The sequence below is a fragment of the Eleutherodactylus coqui genome, chromosome 9 (assembly GCF_035609145.1).
Source record: "Eleutherodactylus coqui strain aEleCoq1 chromosome 9, aEleCoq1.hap1, whole genome shotgun sequence".
NCBI lineage: Eukaryota > Metazoa > Chordata > Amphibia > Anura > Eleutherodactylidae > Eleutherodactylus > Eleutherodactylus coqui.
This window is the reverse complement of record NC_089845.1, coordinates 42,473,083-42,481,102: the sequence shown is the minus strand read 5'-3', so window position 1 is coordinate 42,481,102 and position 8,020 is coordinate 42,473,083.

Sequence of the window (8,020 nt, the reverse complement as noted above, 5' to 3'; positions counted from 1 at the left end):
CCTCTGGGAGCATGGGGACATGGGAGGCCACTGTTGGCCACATTGGCAGCGCAGCTAGCAGTGCGGCAGCTGCACTGACAGCGTACGCAGTAGCATGGGCACCTAACCAACCTTGCTATAGGTTACAACCTGGCTACACTGACAGCAGGGGCAGCAGCACGGCCAGCTCAGCAGAACCTTGGTGCAGGGCGCCAGCGGCTATAGTGAGAGCAAGGGCAGGAGCTGGGGCGCCGCAGCACATGGAAGCTGTACCTGGGACAATGCCTGCGGCCTTGGGAGGGGAGATGTCAACGGAGTGCTGAGGAAGTGCAGCGAGCCCTGCAGCCAATCAGAAACAGGGGGCATCACCTGGCTCTCAAAAAGCCTTACACTTGTCGACACCCACCAGTGCCGGTGGAATCAAGTTACAATAATACTATCGGCCCTAGCTGAAGGTCATACAGGTCCTCGGGAGAGAAGGTCATACAGGTCCTCGGGAGAGAAGTTCATACAGGTCCTTGGGAGAGGAGATGTCAGTGGAGTACTGAGGACCTGTCAAGCAGAGCAAGTGCAGCCAGCCCTGCAGTCAATCAGAAACGGGGGGCATTACCTGGCTGTCAAACAGCCTTACCCTTGTCCACACCCACCAGTTCCGGAGGCATCAAGGTACAATAATACTATCGGCCCTAGGTGAAGGTCATACAGGTCCTGGATTTGGGTATTAAACACAAACAAAGCCATTCCCTATCATTTTTCATTCTTGCAGGGCTAAGGCAAATGCAGAATCCAATCCCTTAAGCAAGGTAATTCTACTCTGGACTGGCTGGAGATCCTCTCTGAAAGCACTAATTTCTTCCCTGGCTTCTCTACTGTAATCAGTGATGATACTAGGTGTTGCCCAGATTAGTACACACCTGAATTGTATCGCTTGATAAAACCAGGTAAAACAAAAGGTCTCGTACCACAAACCTCCATTGCAGCAACACAGGAAGTATTCCACCACTGAACGGTTCTCCCACAAGTTGAGGTAGAGAAAGAAACTCTCCTTCATAACCTCTAGAGAGAAGGGAGCCCAGCATCTGCTGTGGGAGACAAGAGGATGAATCTGGGCTTACCCAGTACCTCCCAATGGAGACGCACACCTGACAGGTAACCTCTCATGCCATGGAGTTGGGGATCAATGTCCTGCTGTCTTCCACCTTTAGAGATCTAAAGAAATCTCTGAAAGAGCTGAGTTGTGTTTTGTAACCAGCAATCAATTCTTAAACCATAGAGCACATTTTTAGGGTCGGGTTTGGGCTTCTGAACTTCATCAGCCTAGATGGGACAAAGAAAGCCCACGGAGAATACAATATAAAGTATAATTGTTTAATCTCACAATCTGAAGTCATTCACAGACTGCTAGTTGTCCATGGTCTGTCTACTGACTGCTACACATCACTCAGGAGGAGAAAGCAGCAGACTATTCAGTGCCAATCTGAATATTGCCACCGCTGTCCCGCTCCTTTCCAATGTCAGGTGTGTCTTAGGCTGCCCATTCAATCTTTCTCACTCTCACCGCTTTTCTCTCTTGCGTGCCATTTCTCTCTCATTTGCCACTTCTCTCTCTCTTTCTCTCGACGCTTCCCTTTCTGTCTAGCTGCTTCTCTGTACGTCTCGCAGCTACTCTCTTTCTGTTGCTGCTATTCTTTCTCTTGCCGCTTCTCTCTCTTACTGCTTCTCTCTATCTCTATCGTAGGGTCAGGACCGATGGTCTACTGTGGGTAAAGGTAACATCCAGATTTATTGTAGTGACCTGCGCAGACAGTCCTTACAAACTGCATTGCATTTCATTGGACCAACATGGCCTCTTTCCTCTGGCAGGTAGAAATTACAAATTTTTTGCTCTGGTTTCCTTTTATATTTCTCTAGATGGAACGGATCCTTCTAGAAATGTCAGCAGTGGACCTGCGATGTGCGGACATAGTAACATAGTATGTTAGGCTGAATGAAGACAATGTCCATCCAGTTCACCCTATTTCAACCCCTTCCTTGTTGGTCCAGAGGAAGGCAAAAAAACCTGACAAGCCATTTTTCTCATTTGGAGGAAAAAATTCCTTCCTGACTCCATAATGGCAGCCAGAGTGATCCCTGGTTCAACATTTGAGATCGACAACCCACTGGTCACCTAATGCCTATATCCTGTAATATCATAGCACTCTAGAAATACATCAAGTCCCCTCTTAAACGCCTCTATCAATTTTGCTATTACCACGTCCTCAGGCAGAGAGTTCTACAGTCTCACTGCTCTTACAGTAAAGAACCCCCTCATATGTTGGTGATGAAACCTGCTTTCTTCTAGATGTAGCGGATGCCCTCTTATTACCGTCACAGTCCTGGGTATAAACAGACCGTGGGAGAGATCCTTGTATTGTCCCCTCATGTATTTATACATAGGTATTTGATCACCCCTTAGTCTTTTTTTTCCAGGGTAAATAATCCCAATTTGGATAGCCTCTCTGGGTATTCCAGTCCCTTCATTCTGTTTATTAGTTTAGTTGCCCTTCTTTGAACCCCCTCAAGTGCTGCAACATCTTTCCTGAGCACCGGTGACCAGAACTGTACGCAGTATTCCATGTGGGGCCTGAAAAGTGCCTTATATAGCGGAAGAATAATGTTCTCGCTCCTCACCCTATGCCTCTTTTAATGCACCCCAAGACATTATTAGCTTTTGCAGCAGCTGACTGGCATTGATTGCTCCAGTTAAGTCTACAATCCACTAGTACCCCCAGGTCTTTTCCCATCTCACTTTTCCCTAGCAGTACCCCATGTAGTGTATATTGGTGACATCCGTTTCTCCTGCCCATGTGCATAACCTTACATTTATCACCATTGAACTTCATTTGCCATTTTCTGCCCAAGCCCCCAGCTTATCCAGGTCCGTTTGTAGCCGCACATTGTCCTGATTATATTGTATAATTTTGTATCATCTGCAAATATTGATATATTACTGTGCATTTCCTCTATCAGGTCGTTGATAAATATATTGAACAGAATGGGGCCTAATACCTGAACCCTGTGGCACCCCGCTAGCGACGGTGGCCCAATCAGAGTACGGACCATTTATTACCACCCTCTGCTTTCTACCTCTGAGCCAATTCTTTACCCAGATACACACGTTTTCACCCAATCCGAGCTGCCTCATTTTATATATCAGCCTGTTATGCGGCACGGTGTCAAATGCTTTAGAGACGTGGATAACAGCGATCATGTAAAAATAAAAAAAGTGAAAGTTTCACCTCCCATCACAGATCCAATCCATGAGGGGAGGTGAAATTACTTACCTAAGTCCTCTGGCGATGTGCTCCGATGGGATATTTACCAGCGGACTTCTCCGCAGCTTTGGCGCATGCACCCGTCGCCAAAATGGCAAAAAGCGCAGAAGCTGGGGACGGCCCGGAAAATTTGAAATCTCCTTGCTCCTGGATAATAAAGGTAGCCGAGAGCCTGGAGCCGTGACCGTGGGCCGCAGTGAGTGGTCCCCAATCATGTGATCACCGTTATTTAATGGATAATGGCAACCAGGTAAAAGTTAAAAAACAGTTGAAGTTTAATGCTCTTTTCGGTTTGGGCCCCGTTGTGCAGCCAGACATAAGATAAGGGCCACAATAGGTATGTCTCTGAACACGGAACAAACAGGGGGATCCATTTTGGGGTGAAAGTCTTCATTTATGGGTGCTGTACAAAAAAAAACTGTTTTTAAAATGACACAATTGCCCAAAAAATTTAAATAGCAATTTTTCCCTTCCGCTTTGCTTAAATTCATTCAAAAACTGTGGGGTCAAAATATGCAGTACACCCCTAGATGAATTTGTTAAGGGGTCTAGTTTTTAAAATGGGGTCACTTAAGGGGGTTCTGCATCGTTTTGGCTGCTCAAGGGCTCTACAAGTGTGCAATGGGGCCTAAAACACCTACAAGCAAAATGTCTGTTCTGAAAGCCACCAGCTGCTGCTTTCGGTTTGGGCCCCATTGTGCACACGGACAGAAGATCAGGGCCACAATGGGTATGTTGCTTCTCTGCTATCTCTGCAGGGCTATTGACAGTGAATGGAGCGCTAGTGCACTTGTACAAGCAGCACTCCAATCAGTCTCCTCCTTACGGTGGGTGTGCAGTAAGCCCACAGTGAGGATGATTGGGGATAAGCGACCCTCGATCTTAAGATTGGCTGGGGTGTCAGTTGTAAGACCCCCACGATCAACAAGTTATCCTATATTCTGTGGATAGAGGATAACTTGTAATTGTAGAACAATCCCTTTAAGAATACCGCTGAACTGAAAGGCAGCGTTTACTACACATTTCCATAGAGTTGAGGAACTTGTATATAGATCTATACTGGCCAAGTGTATGACAAAAGGTCGCTGTTTTGGCATATGTTCAGTGATTAAAGCTTATTGAGTCAGTATTCATATTATATATATATATATATATATATATATATATATATATATATATATATAAAACAATGACAACCATGAACCCAGACTTGGTGGGAATTGAGCGTTAAACTGTTTACAGCTACATTCTTGATAGATAGATAGATAGATAGATAGATAGATAGATAGATATGAGATAGATAGATAGATAGATAGATATGAGATAGATAGATAGATAATAGATACCCTGTTTCCCTGAAAATGAGACATAGCATGATTTTCCAGAATTTTGTAGGATGCAAAATGATTTTTTCAGGCTTTTTAAGGATGCTTGAAATATAAGCCCTACTCCAAAATTAAGCCCTGTTAACAGTTAATTTAAAAAGTCAGATAGATAGATCTTTCTACATATAGGCCGCCTGCAGACGAGCGGGTCGGATCCGGCAGCGAGAATTCTCGCCGCGCGATCCGACCCGAGAGCCTGCAGGGACGAGCGCATACTCACCCGCGCCTGGCGGCCCCGGCTCTTTCATGTGCCGGCTGCCGCGCAGCCGGCGCATGCGCAGACCGGAGCCGGCGGCTGGGTGAGTGCGTGCCCCGCAGAAAATTAGGACATGCCGCGGTTTGTTTGCCGCGCGAGATTTCGCGCGGCCAAACCGCGGCCGTCTGCATAGGAGTGCGTATTTTAATGCACTCCTATGCAAACTTTCAGCGGCGGAAATCCCGCCGGAAATCCCGCGGCGGGATTTCCGCTCGTGTGCCGGCGGCCATATATATATAAGTTTTCCATCATCTTTATTATTTTCAGTAACTTAACAATGACTAGGCTGCACATCATATCAAGAGAATGCCTTCCCTATAATTAACCCTGCCATTACAGTGTTCTTAATGACTATATATGTGACCTTGTCCCCCCTTTTATATGACACATGCCACCTTGCGCTCACTTCTTTATATGTGAGCTTGTGTCCTTTTACCTATAGATGCCCCCTTATACCTCTTTTTACAAATACTGACCAGTTATAACTGTGGGATAAAATAAAATAAAAACAGGCCATACTCATCCCCTCTGTCGCTCCCTGGCTACTATCGGTGCCGCTGTCCTTGAAACACATGATCGCTGCAGTCATCCCCGACCTTAGCAATCATGTCTTTATTATACATTTATCGAGGGCGTATATGGGGTGGAGGGGGGGTCACCTGTCCGCTCCTCACATCCCATTTCTTCCGACACTCATGGTATTAAACATTTCCACATCATGTGATCTGTATTGTCTGATTGGGTAGTATTACTTTTAAAAGTGAAGTTTTTCATTTCCTTGTATGCCATGATAAGAGCGGTAACGCTGGGAACATGTAGGAGGTGTTATGATCTCACTGACCAGATCAGTCTTATGATGCAATGAATAAAAGTTATAAATTAACATCAGTGCTGGAATTTATATAAAGAAATATCTGACCATAACCCAATACTCCTACAGCTACAATGCCCAACGTGGAAACTTCATTCCTTTTGGCTTAAATTGATAGGCCCTAATGATTGTGTGCCTGACCAGATATCAAGAATGCGGGGGAACAGGGAGAATACCCCATACACCCCGGAATGGGATTTCCTCAAAGCCATCAGATCCACCATGCTTCAGATCCACCCTCTCTTATATCAAGAAATTCACCTCTCAAACAGACCTCCTATTAGAATCTCAAGTCATCGAAGCTGAAAAGTTATATCTACCCCTATAGACACTAATACAATAAATTGGCTGGGTCTTTCCCGCCTCTATAAACATCAACTTCATATAAGAACCAAATGCAAACTATGTTTTACTAAACAATATTACAGCGGTGCCTTGGGTTAAGAGTTTAAATCGTTCTGTAATGGAGCTCTTAACCCAAAACACTCATAAGTCAAATTAATTCCCCCATTGGATGAATTGAAACGCCATTAATGCGTTCCGGACCTCCCCAAAGCCCTAATTACACTACATGTAAAAAAACAAACATCAATACTCACCTACCGCCGGCGTTCCGGCCCTCGCGTGGGTCTCCATCGCTGCTGCAGACATCATTGAAGGGCTATGATTGGTTATCCAGCGCCAGCTTTCATTGGCTGATGTGGCGAGGGATTAACCAATCAGAGCATTAGCTTGCTGGAGGCGGAGTATTGAAGCCCTGCTTTCAGGAAGAAATGCTCTATCGGCAAGGAGGAGGACGCAGCAACCTGCAGCGGGATCCGGAACACCGGCGGTAGGTGAGTATTAGACCCCCCTTCCTGAGCCAGACCCCTGTGTATAAGCTTGCGAGCTTCTTGACTTGTGAGCAGGCTTGTAACCCGAGTTTTTACTCATAAATCAGAGCAAAAATTTGGGAGACAGCCTGCTTGCAAGTCAAGAAGCTCGCAAGATGAGGCACTCGCAAGCCAAGGCACCACTCTACTTTGAAATGGGCAACCAATCTAGTCATTATTGGCTAATTTAATCAAGAACGATTAATAGTCTAATTCTGTCCTGAAAGTAAAAGGCCCCCGTGGTTTAGAACTTAGAGGCAAAGTCCGTTACAACCCATAGGAATACAACCCTAATGTATCCAGCTCAAATAATAAATCTGTATCAGACATTCACCTATTTAGCAGACCTTCTGGAGGACTACCTCCTGTCTTCCTTATATGATGCTACTATTACAGTACTCTTGAAACCCTGTAAAGATCCCTCTGATTGTGGCTTCTATCATCCGATTTCATTAGTCAATGTTGACTACGAGATCCTAACTAAAGTCTTATGGCCCTTTTACACCAGCCAACAGTCTTTCAAATGACTGCATGAGTGCTGGCGTCAGCACTAAGGTTGGCAGTGCTTTACACAGGAAGACTCGCTGCCGGATCGCGTGCTTCTCGTCCGCTTCTCGCTCAGCGCTTCCCCTCCTATGGGAGGTGCTGAGCGTGGAGCATTTACACAGGATGAGAAGCCAGCGAGCCAACAAGGTTTCATAGGGTGACTGAAAAGTCAGCTTACCAAACGCGAACGATAAGTGAGCGATTTTTTTTCCTTTTACACTGTACAACTGTCGCTCAAATCCGTTTGGACAAATGTTGAGCGATAATCATTACGTGTAAATGGGCCTTTAGCCACTGGACTAATCCAAGATGTTCTATTATTCATCCAGACTAAACAGGCTTTACGCCCCGGTAAACCCACAACTACAAATATTCATCGGGTTCAGACAACCACTCAACTTGGCAGATTGTACAATACACCCGGGCTTAATTATATACAATGAAAGCCTTTGACTCACTGGACTGGAGTTCCCTGGAGGCTTGTCTTCAACTTGTGCTGAATTTTTAAAATGGACGAAAATGATATACTAGTCCCCGAGGGCCAAGTGATAGTGAACAGTATCCCATGGGATAGTTTTTCTCTCCCCGTGGCACTCGTCGGGGCTGCCCTTTATCCCGCCCTCTATTTTCCATATTTATAGTGGTCCTAGCTATTCAATTACACTGTACTCCTGCCATCACAGGTGTTTGCTGGGGAGGAAGGGAAAGCATAGTGAGGATCTATGCCAACGATATGATCCTCTATTCATATCCACAGCTGGTTTCATACTATGCGGTGCGCCCCTCACCTCCTCCAA